Raw genomic sequence first — 16,027 nt, 5'->3', positions numbered from 1 at the left:
TAGTAGTTCATAAACCTATGTGTTTGGTACATGTTTCCTTTATGAAACATTCGACCTCAAAGGCTAACCTTTTTCGTTTTTTGGGTATAAAGTTCGGCTAAAAACCAATAAGAAAAGTTCAATTTTATTTTTTTTAAGTTGTTTTCTATTCATTTATGTTTGTGAAACTGGATATTTTGCGTTGTTTAAATGGGTTCGTTTGCCTTGAACCATTGAGATTTTCATAAATTGAACAGATATTACGTGATTAAAAGACATAAAACGTTACCATGACTCGAAGCGACCCTGACCGTAGTTAAATCGTTTGGTATGAAATATTGCTCTAATGTATTCCCCAAATAGTTAGTTATTTAATCTGATTTCTTTTATAGAAACATTTTAAAGTCTAATAAAACAAATCGATAGATTTAAAATAAAACAATAATGTTTTTATGTGGATGCTGTAATCGAAAACGTAAACGGAAAAATGCGACCTTATTCGGTACTAAAATTATACGAAATAACATCAGCAAAAAGTTGGAATATTACCGATAATGAGCAAGAACTCGTTTTGATCGGGGATCGCTATGGTTAAGAGACATACTCGACCAGTCCTTGACACCTCAAGGTTGTTAACATGTCATTATAATCAGTAATGCAAGCAGCAAGGTTTTATATATGGTCTAAAGAATGTTATTGTCTTCGTACGTATATTTAATTGAATATTAATATTCGTTGTCCCGTTCTGTTATGCATTACTAAATCTATTGTATAACAAACACTTCGCTTTAGTTAGCGTTGGTAAACTTGAAGCCGGTTGTCCCTAAGTGGTAATTAGCGGAGAAAACCCTTAACATACGTGCAAGTGGTCGGACAAAACCCTTGAAAAGGCGTCGTTTTAGCTAGCACCTGTATAATAGTGCTCGGGTCTCGGGATTTAATGACGACTATTTGTTGTGAGAAGCCAAGCAATTATACGGAACACAGGGCGGTTAATCATTTTCAGCGAGCCAACTTCTTGTCTCTTCAGCTTTATTTATTTTTTTTGCTCTGTATGGGTTTTACGTGTTCACTATGTTAGGTTTTTTGTTGTCATTTTTGCTCAAATATTTTCATTTCGAATGAAATACTCGAATACAGACTTGGATACGTATCCAGCTATATGTTTTGCCTTATTAATTAAATACGATATTTAATTTAATTATTTTTGAAGTTATACTTCTTTAGGCGCGTTATGAAAAATTTATGATAGTGAAATTTTACGATGCGCGCGCACCGTGACACAAAATTAACAGAATGAAGTTGCCCACTAAACCGCTCATTACAATACGACCGACGTAACTTGGCGAGTCTGAATATAGCCGCAGGTGAACTTTCCGAACCGTACCGAGAATTATCGAATTTATACGATGTCAAGAAAAGGGATGTCCAATATGCGTGTTTGAGGATGTTGTTTAATCGATTTTTTTTCAAATTGGTTAAACTTAAATAAAAAAAAGAAATAAATTTAATAAAAATAAAATATAACTTCTTACGCGCGTACATAAGTACACACACCCTTTTTTTCAATGACTATGTGTTTGCAGATTAGATTAAAGATAGACAGATTAGTTAAACTGAGAATTATTTATCTTATGAATTTATTTATTAGATTTACGTGAGTTATCAACTTTTACAGTTTAATCACTTGTTCACTAACCTTCGTACCCTTCGTCCGTGTAATCGAAATCTGTGAAGAATTCGAAAGGTCGGAAACAATTTTATTAGTTTTAACCAAAATTATACACTTCAAACATTTGTGAAACGCTACCAAATTTTTTTATTGTGATTCATCTAGTAGGTAATAGTTATTTTTATTTGTATAATTATTTGTAAATCGTAAAATCCATAATGGCCTATAACGTTTTTCTACTGCTTCTAATAGATGTTTTATAGATGCCTGTTAAGGTGCGTAATTGCCGAAGAAAACGTGCATAATTAAGGCACTGTGGAACTAATTTGTTAATTATTTTGAATATGCTTTTAGTGAAGCGACGTTCCGACTTGGGGTAGGCGACAGCCATCTCGGGAATACTCAAAATAGTCGCCTTTTCTCCGTAGAAGTCTATTGGATTGGGGCTCCATAAATAAACTTATACGTCAGCAAAGATATGGTGCCTACATCTCATCGTTTTTATTGTGCTTTTGTTAACGTTGCGGATTGAATTTTGATGAAGGCAAATATAATTTACATTTACAGCTATTGTTTCATTGCGCCTCGCCAATCTAGTGTTGAATATATTTACATGCTGGTTTTGTATCTTTGCTCTATAAGACTGAAGACCTAACGATTTTATCGGACCGAAAATTCAATCACGAAACAATTTTTCGCGTTATTGCTCCAATGACTTGCTGTAACTTTGAAACGATTTGTATTATACACCATTTTTTGAAATCAAGACATAAGATCGGAGCTATTTTTTACAACAACGTGGAGATAGTTTTATTTTATTTTGTATCGCGATTAAAATTTTTAGATCGAACGTTTAATTATATCTTGTTCTATTATATTGTTTAATTATTATCTGTATCTATTATATTGTTTAATTATTATCTTGACCATAGTTGCGACACCTATAAGTATTAAAACCAGTTACTTTATATATAGTAAAATGCTCAATTTGAAAAGTTGATATCATGTACATATATCCGAGTTTAGGCTTGTACTACATCGGGATATATTCTGCAACAATTTTTTTTTGCAGAATATATCAGAATGCAGAAATATGTAGAATATTTAATATAGCTATATATGGGTGCATCATAAATAGACCAACTTATCATTGATATTTACATTTTAAAACATTACTTCGTACATTTCATTGTAATAACACAGACAAAGCTTAGGCACAGTAGGTACAGTAATGCCATCAGTTTTAAAAAAAAAAAGGTAATCAAGAAGGTTCTCATGATTTATGGAATTAAGTAGTTTCGAGAATAATATGTAGTAAGCACGTGATATCTACCTTGACGCCTCAAATTGTCGGAACTAATGGCTATGTGAGTGAACTTCAGGTGTTGTTAAGAAACTCAGTACCTTGCTCGACAAAGTTCAGTGCTCCTCGAGACGACGCGTTCACATTGTAAACGTGACGATGGAAAAGCAACTTTACTATCAACATTTTTTGAATCAATTAATCTTGCCATTGTTTTATAGTAGTATCCTGACAAATAATTACAACATACTTTGTTGACGTTTTGACGTAAGACCACCTCCGAGGATAGAAATATTAAACCCCTTCGTATGTGTAACACAGGATACGTCGTTTATATTACAAGGGCATAATTTGTATTTATACTTCGAATGCAGAGACGTATGGGCGTCCTAAAGTGGGCGAAGACATTTCGCCACGCTTTACATTCAGTGTTCTTGAGTGTTGCAACCAGTAACACAGTAGAATTCCGGTCCTCTATTACTGGACCAGAATAATAAACATGTCTTTCGATCCATCTGATTTGTAATCGATTATCCTGAACTAACGAGGATGCGTGCGTGTAAATTGTTTTCCTTAAAAACAATTTGGTTTGCGATTGCAATCTGAATAGAATGACTTGGTTGAAAATGGATATTAAGAATCTGTTATTGACAAATTATCCTAATAAATTTCCAATTGAAACTTCAATATCATTGATGTAGGATTTGGTCTGCAATGCGCGAGACATACTGAATACACTCACTAATTCTGGTACTATCTATATTTACGGCGCTGTGTTTACTGTATGAGTGTATTTATTAACATTTTCATTGCTTTTTATTACTTAATGCTGCCTAAGTCATTGCGAAACGTGGAAATAAAGATATTACTAATAATTAATATACAGTACATGTTGAAAATTTTGAATCATAAAATATATATTATGTTTTTGTTTCAAATACAGACATTACATATTCATTATAAAGTTATGTTTATTTATTTGAATTTTTAAAACAGACTTTTTGTACAAAGAAGGAAATGTTTCCAAATATAAGTAACTTTTATTTACGCATCACTAAGTTTCTCACGGATTTGATTAAAGTGAAACGTTCTGGTCCATTGACTGGATAAATTAAATCAATCTTAATATAGACTAGATATTTTTCAGTTTCTAAATAATCACGAATGAATGCTCTTGTTTTCAATTGCATCGAGATCGATTTGAAAGGTTTATTTAATCAGAATAAATCAGAAAACTCATTTTCATTCAGCGGTTGTCGATTTGGATTTTTAATATACTCATAGATGTTATTCAGTGTAGGTGTTTTTATAAGACTTCTACTATATTTGGAATTCGCTTTATTGAAAAGGTACAGAGCAAGCCTCCCTCAATCACAAAGCATTTAATAGGCCGATATTTCAGAACTTTATTAAATGATTCCAATTGTTTCTTGAAAAAGTGTGGTATACTCGTATTTTACTATCCAACAACATTGGGTATTCATACACAACTAAAATTCAATGTGTTCATTCATAACGTATTTTGATTAATATCAATAAAGCACACATTCGCGAAGCAGCTTTCCAATTTTGCTAGCGAATTCCCTTTTGGGCTAGCGGAGCCCTTCAGTCTTGGGGAGGCCCCAAAGTTATCTAGGCCAACAAGAAACCCTCCATCCCAAATATAAGCGGCCAGCATAGAATGTATAAGGGCAGTCGAGTCGGGCTTAGTGCCAGAGACGTATGTCGACTTATCAAGGTTTTATGAGTATGAGGGAAGATCATCAGATCATTATTCTGATACACAATCTCATCACACTCAATCAGTCCATTCTAAATAATATTTCGGTTACTTGGTACTGCAAATAAATTGGGGTGGTTATTTGTCATAGCCATGGCTACTGGCACATCACAGCTTCAAATCAATCAAGCCTGATCAGTCTAGAGCAGTTTGACCGGGTTCGATTCCCAGCCGAAGTGTGGATTACTAGCTCTGTTAAGTCTATTTAGTATTCGAGGTTTGGATGTGATATTTTCGGATATTATGTAAGCTTCTGGTACCCAAAGCACGAGAAAAAGTCCTATATTAGGGCCGTTGAGAGTAGAGAATTTTCATTTATTTATTTTAAAAGCTTAAGAAGTAACTCAGATCCATTGTTTTTGCTGTATTCTGACAATTTTGAATTTTTTTCACTGTCGAAAACATCACAATTGTATGTTTTTTATTGTACATGTGAGCTAATGGTCCGTTTGAAGTTAAATGCTTAATTCTGCTTGTGCTTTGATGTTAATGCTTAGGAGCACTATTTGTTACTTCATGAATGTCATAAAATAACTCAATAACATCCCTATCTACATCCCAATCATTCCAAATCAATCCGTTTATTGACTGGTCAAAAATCAATATTTCCAACGTTCCCTACGTTGAAAATATCCGGGAACCGTTTAAAACGGAAACGAAGCAATTGGCACATCCATAGCTCACCTGAGGGCAAGGGGCTGGACGTTATAAATAATGCGCTAATTTCGCCGGCCCCAGGTCGTTTGCTGACCGGATTGCAGTACGTTGCCTCGGGGAAGGCAGCACAGCACAACTAGTACAGAAATAATAACCAACTATTCATCGAGCGATTGCGAGTTATGAGGAGACCTAAATTATTATATTGTATTTATTACGTTCGAATAGCTAATTTATGATTAATATAAAATTTATTGTAAACAAGCTGACGAGTTCTCGGCTCGCCTGGGTTTTAGTTAGTGCCACCATTTAGTCTGAGACATTCGAATTCATAATTTAAAAGTATGATCACTGTCCCACCTTTTAAATCGGCACGTATGATGGTTCGCGGGAAATAAATTTTTTAGAACAGTGTTTTATAACGTGGCTTGCGATTGGCGTTGACCGATAGAAATCATCAGGTTACAGAAAAACGTTCTAGCCCGTCCTTGCGACTTTGTTTTCCTCTCTTTCCCTCCTTCTCTGTGTTTGTTTCTATTTTAAGCTAGTTTGTGCTAAATTACAATTTTCTCTTATATATTACAATAAACTATGTCTATTAAATTTTTTGAAATCAAGAACTTCATTCCTAGCGGTTTGCCGCGACTGCACATGTGTGTTTGTTTTTATTATATTTATTTAAAAAAAAACATAATTATGGAAGACATTGGTATTTACGTTTTAAAATCAGTACCTGCTAGAGTACTGAAGTTAAATAATGAAATTCATCATTTCTTAATGTTTGAAATTGCACTATTCATATGCAAAAAATATCTTGCGTTAATGATTAATGTGTTTCGATTTGAAACGTTAGACAGCCGCCGTTACAATAGATACTACGAATTTATGTTTCCAGGATTGGCCCATTGATGTGGATTCCAGTAACCACAAACGCAATGTGGGCCTTAAAGTCTGTCATTATTTTAATAAAAGCTGAGGATATTCATATTCTTAAACATTCGAAACGTCGTAAAAGTATTTCAAAAAGACACGTTCTAAATCGAGAACCTTCTCTTGAAGTCGGTTACAAAATTCGTGTACGTTTGTAGTCGTCGTGGCCTAACATATAAGACGTCCGATGCATTCGCGTTGAGCGATGCACCGATGTTCGAATCTCAGGCGGGTACCAATTTTTCTAATGAAATACGTACTCAACAAATGTTCACGATTGACTTCCACGATGAAGAAATAACATCGTGTAATAAAAATGAAACCTGCAAAATTATAATTTGTGTAATTACTGGTGGTAGGACCTCTTGTGAGTCCGCGCGGGTGGGTACCACAGCCCTGCCTATTTCTGCCGTGAAGCAGTAATGCGTTTCGGTTTGAAGGGTGGGGCAGCCGTTGTAACTATACTGAGACCTTACAACTTACATTTCAAGGTGGGTGGCGCATTTACGTTGTGGATGTCTATAGGCTCCAGTAACCACTTAACACCAGGTGGGCTGTGAGCTCGTCCACCCCTCTAAACAATTAAAAAAAACAACAAAAAACATTAATAAAAATAGTCTTTACGGTTCGCCATTGTATGACATGTTAGCCATTCAAATTTGATGATAAAAATCACCCTTATTTAAATAACGGAACCTGCAGATGTTATAACGGACTTGAAAAACGATCTAGTTTTGATACGAAAAAATTGTTGAAATGTGGAAAAAGTAATAAAAAAGAATCTTTACTTAGGAAATGGAATGAAAAACTATTCTAGGAGTTTGTAAAGTTCTCTCTTTAATTTGGCATATTTAAGAATCGTGCAGCCCGTTCCATTGCCGCGTCGTCCATGAACTCTAATAGTATGAGTTAAACTGTCGGAGGATAAAAGAAAAACGCTTTGCTGCTTTCTTATTATGGCCAAAGAAAGTAGCTGTTAACTTGTACTATGTTAAAGAATCAACATACATCAACATGAAAAACAAGCCCTCTTTCTTTGGCTTCACTCACATTTCGTATCGCTTCGAAGAAATTAAAGCTAAAATACATATAGGTTTATTATTGTTAATAATCAAACAGGCCAAACGAGTGAAAGCTCTTTGTACAATGTTATCTGTTCTAAAGAAGCATCTGGATACACAAGGAATGTTCCATTTGCGGCGTTTGTTTCATGGTTCGTTATTGATTACATTTGAGAAAACAAATTCAAATTTTCTTTTCTTTGATGCCTGAAAACCTATTGTTTTTTTCTTGTCGTACGAATGTTTAATAAGATAATCAAACTCATCTTGTTATAGGTTCAATATTCAAACTTCAATTCCGTTTAAAAAAAAATCATTTCAAATATCGTATAAGCTCATTTATTGCGTTATTACATCTTCCATGACCACTTTTAATTTAATCACTAAATCCGAAACAACAATTATCTACAAAATGAATTACGTCGAATACAAAGTTTATAATTCAAACAATCTTTACAAACTGAAGTCAGTCTCCAACGTTTATGGACATTTAATTGTTCAAATCATTATCTTTAAAATAATAAATCAGATGTTTTATTAGTGTTTCTATATTTCTAAATGGGAACTCTTGGCCGGGACCATACAGTACATTTCTTTTGTTATCTTCCTGCTCCTGAAGATAGGTTAAATAATTATGTTATAAATATTACTTCTCGTCTCCTTGTCACAGGATATTGATAACACTTCTAAGACGTAAACATGTTTGAAGTCGATGATAATAAGTTAATTTATTTTGTAGTGATAAATGCAACATCGTCCGGGGGCGCTCATGACAACCTTATTAGCTTGTGATAAGGACTTTTTTATTGTTTGCAGTTATGACTTTTTTACTTTTTTTTATTTTTTTTATGAAGGAAGTGTTACTGGTGTCCCGAAGATATTTCCAGTTTCACAAGGACAGGTGTGGAGAGTACGGGCTCAGCCAGGCAATGGCGGATCCAGGGGGGGGGGGGTCATGGGGGTCATGACCACCCCCTGAGCTGGTTCCAGGACTTAGATGGACCACTAATTGAATATAATGACTTTATCTATATATTTTGTCACCATACAGATTTTATGTAACTACGTACCTTCAATATTTAATTAATTTAATATAATATAATAAGTTTGTATAATGGCAAACGTTTGGGAACGAACGCATCTAAATTTGACTATGTGACCCCCTCCTGGCGCCAAAGCTGGATCCGCCCTTGCAGCCAGGAGGGGTGGGATTTGCTAATAGCTACCCGAGCGCCTCCAAAGGAAACCTAACAACTAAAGAGCAATTCCTTCGCGAATGAATCTACTACCGGATCGTAATCTCGACCTGCTGAGAAGATCCGGCGAGAAACTCAGTGGACTGACGCGTGAGTTAGGATGCACGTTTTTTTTCCTACCTATACTGATAACCTTGAGAGGCTACTTCAGCTTCACTCTAACATATAGGTCCTCAAGTCCTAGCAAGAGTAGTGCTTCGCAGAATCTACCACCGGATCTGAAAAGCGACCCATTGAGAAGATCCGGCGAGAAACTCAGTAGGCTAGGTTGCACGTCGAATTCTTTGCGGAGTACGATGAGAACGGTTACCAGAGTTCCGAGAATTGCTACTATATAGTGTTAGAGTTGAAGGCGTCTAGTGCTAAGGTTAATCGATCTAATGGATTCGTAAGAACGTTTCTAGGGCGTCGAAGGTAATTGGCTCCTGCGTCAGCAGGTGTCTGGGAGTAGTCAACGGCGGCAACGATAAGGCGATTTTCACGACGCATAGCCTTATCGAAGTGGTTTTCCTGGTACTGTCGTTCCTTGTCGTTGGTTCTCAATGCAAGTCAATTGTGTTACATTATCATTCTACAAAAATGAAATGGTTTAAACGTGAGTAAATCCTGCGCCTTATCTCTTAGAACACGAGTCCACTAATGGTTTTCTTTCTCGTGACTGGAAACAGTCATATCTTTGTATGGTCTTTCACGTGAACTCCTTCGCAATGGTTGCAAAGGAACTAGTCCAAGCGATGGCCTGCTTTGGTGGTTTACACGGCGTCTGGCACCAAGACGGGTCGCTGGGATCACAGACGACTTACGGAATAATTTAATGACAACTACTTATATAATAAAATACTATATGTACCTATCTACATATATATTTAAATTTGTTTTAAATTAAATAACTGTTCTTTATTGTAAGTATCTAACAGCGACGGCTTGTTTACGTGTGGAAACCAATTGTTTACAATGTGAACAACTAATGATCATTATTGATTTTTAGTATCGTTCTTACGTAAACATTATAACCGGTAGCGATATCGTTCACGAACTCCTTAAATACAGTACCTTTTTTATTGAATTGTGCTAAATGGGTGTACTAGCTCGTGATTTTTTCAACCTTTCAAAGCAGGTCTTAACATAATTACATAATTAGTCAGGCGCTTTGTTTTTCCTACCTATTCGCTGGTAGCCTAAGAGTCTATTGCAGCTACGTCCGGACGGATAATTGAGTCCACGGGCTCAACCTGAGAGAATTTGCTACCACTATCCCTAGCAAGAGCGGCATATTCTTCTAGCGCATGCTTTAAGGTGTAGATCTAGTTAGCAAAAGTCATATTTACAAGCAACTACTGCGTTTCTTGTTAAATAAATAATATACTTGGGTGTCAACAATGAAATCGTTTTTTGTGTACATAAGTAAATCTATGTATTATTAGCCTTTTCGGATTCCATTTCTACAAAAAAGTGTTAAACCCGAAAATGTCGATTACTGCGATTGCAGTTAGTAGGGCAGCATTGGATTCTCTTGCTCACATACGTCAGCAATGCCAGGAGCACAGCCAGATCATTGCACACTGTAAAAATGTATGTATGTATTCATACAACACAAAGATACTGATAAATAAGGCAATATCGTTGCAACGTACATAATATGGGCGCAAACGCCACTATTGGCAATAAATAACATAATAATATTTATATTAGTTTAGTTTATTCTACCATATTAATATTTAGCAGACAGACATGTTTTGATGTAAAAAATTTCAGAATATATTTAATGTTTATATTATTGTTTAAAAACACAAATTACTGGATAAACAATTAAATATTAATAAAGCATAAATATTAATAATAATTTATATTATAATTAACAGTAATAATTTAATTAAATATTGTACCTATAATTGTTATACAAATGAGTTGTTGGCGTCATCTATTATTAGGCTGGATAAAAATAATGTTAGTTTATGTTAGTTATAAGTAATTTATGTAAAATAAATTAATGCGAGAGTCATGTGAAAAATCACTAAAATATCTATTCTGAATATTAAGCCATATTTTGTGAATTGTTTCGCAGTAATTACATTTGTTTGTATAAAATAAGTTGTAGTTGCTATAACCATCACAAAATGGCTAATTGTGTAAAAACTAAGACGTGGGTTTTTGTAATGAAGAAGTAAAGTTAACGTTTTATAGAATTGTATTGTATTTGCATTGTAATAGATCTTGTGTGAAAACCCTAGCGTAACGCCGACCTACACATATTTGAAACGGATAACTAAATAATAAGTACCTAAATATAAAGTGGTGTTTGTTTCACTAATCCTGGTGGACTTACAGTACGCTTTAGTACTGTAAGTCCGCAGGTGTAGCTACCACCATCCGGCGTGTTTCAACGAAGCAGTGATGCATTTAATTTTGAAGAGTGATACCGCGGTTTCAGCCTACTATAGGGACTTCGACCACATATTTCATGGTGATTTTTAACTTCACATTCTGATAAAGACAAATTCGCTGCAAAATAAATCATCCAGTTGTATTATATAAATGGTGTGGAAATAACAAATATATTAGAAGTCGATATTGGCTGAAGGGTGGTACTGATGTCAGCAAAATGGTGTGCCGTACTTGGTGGCACATAGTGTGCCGTACTTATTAATACTTCACCTTTTAACGCGCAATTATTAATGTAACTTAATATATATGTCGTGGATAACGACTTTTAGTTGTCGTGGATAACGACTTTTAGTTGTCGTGGATAACGACTTTTAGTGATATTAAGACGGTGGTTTTGATTATTATTTTTAAATGATGAAATGTTGTTTTGATAAATATCACAAAATGAAGGGTAGACTCCGTAACGCCACAGTATAAAATGGCGGTACGTGGACAGAGTCGTGGCATTCGTGTCAGACAGTGATTCCGTCCGTCTCAGCAGTGAGTCTCTGACAGTCAGTCAGTCAGTCAATCGGTCTGTCGGTATGTGCAACGAAACTGTCGGTTTATCCTCTCATTGTGAAAGTTGTGTGTGTTGAGTTTCAATAATCATTATTGAAAAGTTTTATTGACTAAACTGAGTTCAATCGAATACGAGTGATGACGGAACCTACCGCTCAGCCATCCCTGACGTGTGCCAACATATATATCTATAGAGCGGCATTTTTCAACGTAATTCACAAACTTTAGACGTACATATGTTTAAATTGATTATTTGCACTCGCATCAAAACTGATGAGCGTTTTCAATAGTTTTATTATTTTTCTCTAACAATCTAGCCATGATCAGCAAGATAAAGTAGGTTATTTACATTTTAGTTCGGCTTCCTATTCATGTGTATTTTTAATGGTTTTTGATTCTTTTAAATCAATGTAGCCTAATTGGCTAGATGTATGAAAAGTACCCCTTTGTTGCAACTATACGATCGCTACAATACTTCTTCTTTTTCTCCACTTTATCCCACTAGGTGGGGTCGGCACAGGTAATTTTTCTCTTACATTCTCTTCTATCAGCCGTCATCTCAACACTCACTCCTCTCTCTCTCTCTCATAACGTCATTCACACACTCCATCTATGTCTTCTTCGGTCGACCTCTATCATGCACTACCATTTCCATACATCTCCTAGTCACATGCATCTTCTCTCTACGCATCAGATGTCCATACCACGTTTGCTACAATACTACGCCTGATTAATTATTATACTTGACATACAACCTTCACGCAAGCGTAAGGAATACATTGACAAAGTTTAATCCCATTCAGATGAATGCTGTGGTAGCGCACAGGTAAAATACGATAGAACAAAAAAAAAACATCGGTTAAATAATGCTCCAGATTGATGTTTTTGATAAACTATTTAGACTACTTTAATATTTATATTTAATTACTTTTATTATCCATATCTTACAGTTATTGTCATTCTGTATGATACCATTGTTGGTTTAAGTGTATGTTAAATTACTTAAATGAATACTTTCCACCCGTTTGTTCATTTATATATATTGAATGATGTAATTGAATATTTTATGAATGTGCAATCAAATATATAAAATTCACACGATTATTTGGGAAGTGTTTAACATAATAGTTGCTGATACGTCCCAATTATCACAATATTACTTAATAAAATTCTGTTTAGATCTTTTTATGTATGTACAAAGTATGAGTAGATTTTTTTACCCGTTTATAATTTGTTCTACGCGTAACCAAAAAAGGAAAGAGTGTAAACATCAGAAGAAAACAATGTTCCAACTGTTTAAATATAGATTTTAATTAAACTCGTTGACTGTCATTACGTAAGCCCCTTTAAGTAATGTTGCGGTAAATTCCAGGGAATAAGGGCCGGGATTTTGTCTTCATGACTCCAATCACGGGCGCTGAGACAGAGTTTTAATTCGTTTTGCGAGGGCCAATCGTTTTGACAGCGGTAATTAATCGTCGTTGATCCAACAAGCCAGGAGTGGAGTTGGTCTCTGCAGATTCCGTCTTAAAGGTATTTCGACTCTATTCTCTTACCCTAGGTTTGAAATTTAATTAACGGACAAATCACTCATTGTCTAAAGTAAACCTTTTTTCATCTTCAGATTTATTGCTATTTAAGGTCTATTTTGTTTCCATTTTCTTTGAATTCACAAATAGTTTATTATGTTCCCATAACCGAAATCTTCATTGATCATGTTATATGAGATCTATCGAAATCGGGTTAACGAATCGGCATTTAAGCCCCTTTAACTAAATCCATGCATAAACATTTCATCGCTGAATAATGATTATAGCTATTTTGTTTTCGGGCTATACACGTCTAAGAGTGAATATTAATAATGGGAAAGCGTTCGTTAGGAAATATTGAAGAATACCGACACCCGAACACAGAGACACCTCAAGGAATAAAATAATGACACACTATCATCTGGTCAAAAACTGGTTTTAGTCAGCGAACGGCCCGACCCAATAGACTTGAGCGTGGCAAAGGAAATTTTTATTGCTTAGAAAATAATCAAAGGGAGTGTTTGTTGTCTGACAGTGTTCTTTATCGCGACGAAGTTCTTTTCATGATCATCGAAGAATGAATTGTTTTACGGTGGCAGATTTCCAAGTAAACAGCCTTAGAGTCGTGAGCTTGGAGCCTTAAAGATCAAAGTCTCAAAGCCCATGACTTTAAAAAAAAAGCATACATTGCTATTAGAGACACAACGGTGAATGCATCTGACAACAATTCACGTAACTGACGGTTTTTAAGCATTCTGTAAATTGCTACATTGTCTTATCGCCAATGTAGGTACTGCCTCTTTTTTTTTCCTCCACTTAATTGTCAGTTGCCAAAGAGGCTATTCCAACCACGCGAGGACTTGCTAACATTAGCCTCGGCAGTCGACAAGAACAACCTCTTTCATGAAAGACACACATAATACTGGTAGGGTGACTACATCAAAATGATCAGTTAAACAAAAGATTTTCAAATATATTTTTTTTGTATATATGGGTGGGCGGGCTCACAGTCTACCTGATGTTAAGTGGCTACTGGAGCCCATAGACATCTACAACGTAAATGCGTCACCCACCTTGGGATATAAGTTCTAAGGTCTCAGTATAGTTACAACAGTTACAGTATAGTTATAATAGAAGGAATACAGATTACATTACAATAAAATGAATATGACAATTAAATGGACGTAAGTATATTGACTTATTGACGAAAATGCTTACCTCCGACAAACAATTAGTACACCGGCACAACGTAAACTATGGTAACAAAAACAGAATTGATGGTCTGCGAAACGTCCAGGGGTATTCCGCTGAGAAATTCACGGAATACTATTATTGTGAAGCACCACGTGATGTAAATGTGTATTTTTTATTAAACTATATTAAGTTTCACTCCACTTACAGTCACAAGTGTGTGACGAAGAGAATAACTTAGTTTCGCGAGAGCACATGAAACAGAGACGTGAAACCGCAACGATCGTTCGTTTACAACTAGTTAGTTGCATTCATTCGGCCCTATTCGGCAGCCGGCGTCCGGCGTTCGGCAATGTTCGGCAACGGGATTCAATACCGAACGCGTTCGAGTTATCGTGCATAAAATTCGACCATAGTTCGCATTACTATCATCTTAGCACAATAATCAGTTCAATGATGGCTGTTCAGGCGCCTATGCATAAGTAATGCTAAAAAAAAAATTGAATTTCTTTTTACTTGTACGAAATTTCTGAATTATGCAAAGATTTTCATTAATATTTTTAAAATTGCATTATTTGCTGCCGAGACAGAAATGCGAATTTTTATGAAATTTTGAATTTTTATTTTTATGGCCTAAATCGTTGCACAGCCTCATGGTCTACCTGGTTTAAAGTGGTTTCCAGAACCCATAGACATTAACGTGATCGCCTCTTACCATGAGACATGAAATTAGACTAAATCTTATTGTAAAGCGACTGTCTTAATCTTAAGACCGGGAAGTATTACTGTTTCTTGGCAAAAACAATGAGGTTAGTAATTACCTATCGGTGTTGACTGCGGAACTACCACCACCGGTAAGCTCTCGTCATCGCGAATCATCTGGAGTAACTGGGCCCGCATATAAACTTTAAGGCTGGTAAAGTAAGGTAGAATGGATACATTTTTCTTCGGTTGTACGATGGTAGAGTGGAATCATTACTTTGATAAGTCCCTAGAAGAACTTCAAAGGAAAATCGGTAGGAAACAGTGAGCTACACAAAGCTGTATCAAAAAGTAGTGAGGACGACCTACTCCTTGCTAAGAAAAAAAAAGAATACTGGTCGGCATAGCTCAGATACATATTTGTAATATTAATAAAGAAAAAATCTTCGATTCTCTTTTGTTTTTTTTTCTGAATGTAGTCATTTGTTTGCTTCGTCTCGGAACGTATTCTCGAAAATGGAGAAAAACGAAATGCGAGCGGTTATTAAATACCTCTGTTTAAAAAAATTAACAACGCAGGAGATTTATTGCGATTTAGAGGCAACATTAGGAGAGTCTGCTCCGCCGTATTCCACTGTCGCAAGGTGGGCTTCTCAATTTCGAGTAGGGAGAATGGGCACGGAAGACGAACATCGTTGCAGCCGTCCATCCACGTCAGTCACCCAAGAAAATGTTGCGAATGTCGAGAAAATTGTAATGAGCGATCGAAGAGTTACCATCTGACACTTAATAGAAGAAACGAACATTTCATATGGAAGTTTTCAATCCATATTGAACAATCTTTGAATATGAAAAGAGTCTCCGCAAGATGGGTGCCGAGAATGTTAATCGACAGTCAGTAACAAAATCGACTTGACATTTCGACGATATTGAAAACTTTTTGTCTCGTTTCGTAACAATGGACAAAACCTGGGTCCGTCATTTTGATCCCAAGACAAAACAGCAATCTTCGCAATGGAAA

General features: G+C 35.5%; 1 protein-coding gene across 1 annotated transcript in view; it reads right to left on the bottom strand.

Annotated features, from left to right (window-relative positions):
• Positions 1–14,604, bottom strand: part of LOC101740740 (uncharacterized) — a 58,620-nt gene extending 44,016 nt beyond the window's left edge. The window contains exon 1 of the mRNA XM_012693862.4: positions 14,332–14,604. The gene's annotated coding sequence lies outside the window, so the exon portion shown is untranslated. The remainder of the gene's footprint in view (positions 1–14,331) is intronic.
• Positions 14,605–16,027: the final 1,423 nt, after the last annotated feature.

This window comes from Bombyx mori, chromosome 5 (genome assembly GCF_030269925.1).
Source record: "Bombyx mori chromosome 5, ASM3026992v2".
Classification (NCBI taxonomy): Eukaryota; Metazoa; Arthropoda; class Insecta; order Lepidoptera; family Bombycidae; genus Bombyx; species Bombyx mori.
This window is presented reverse-complemented; position numbering and strand designations above follow the sequence as displayed.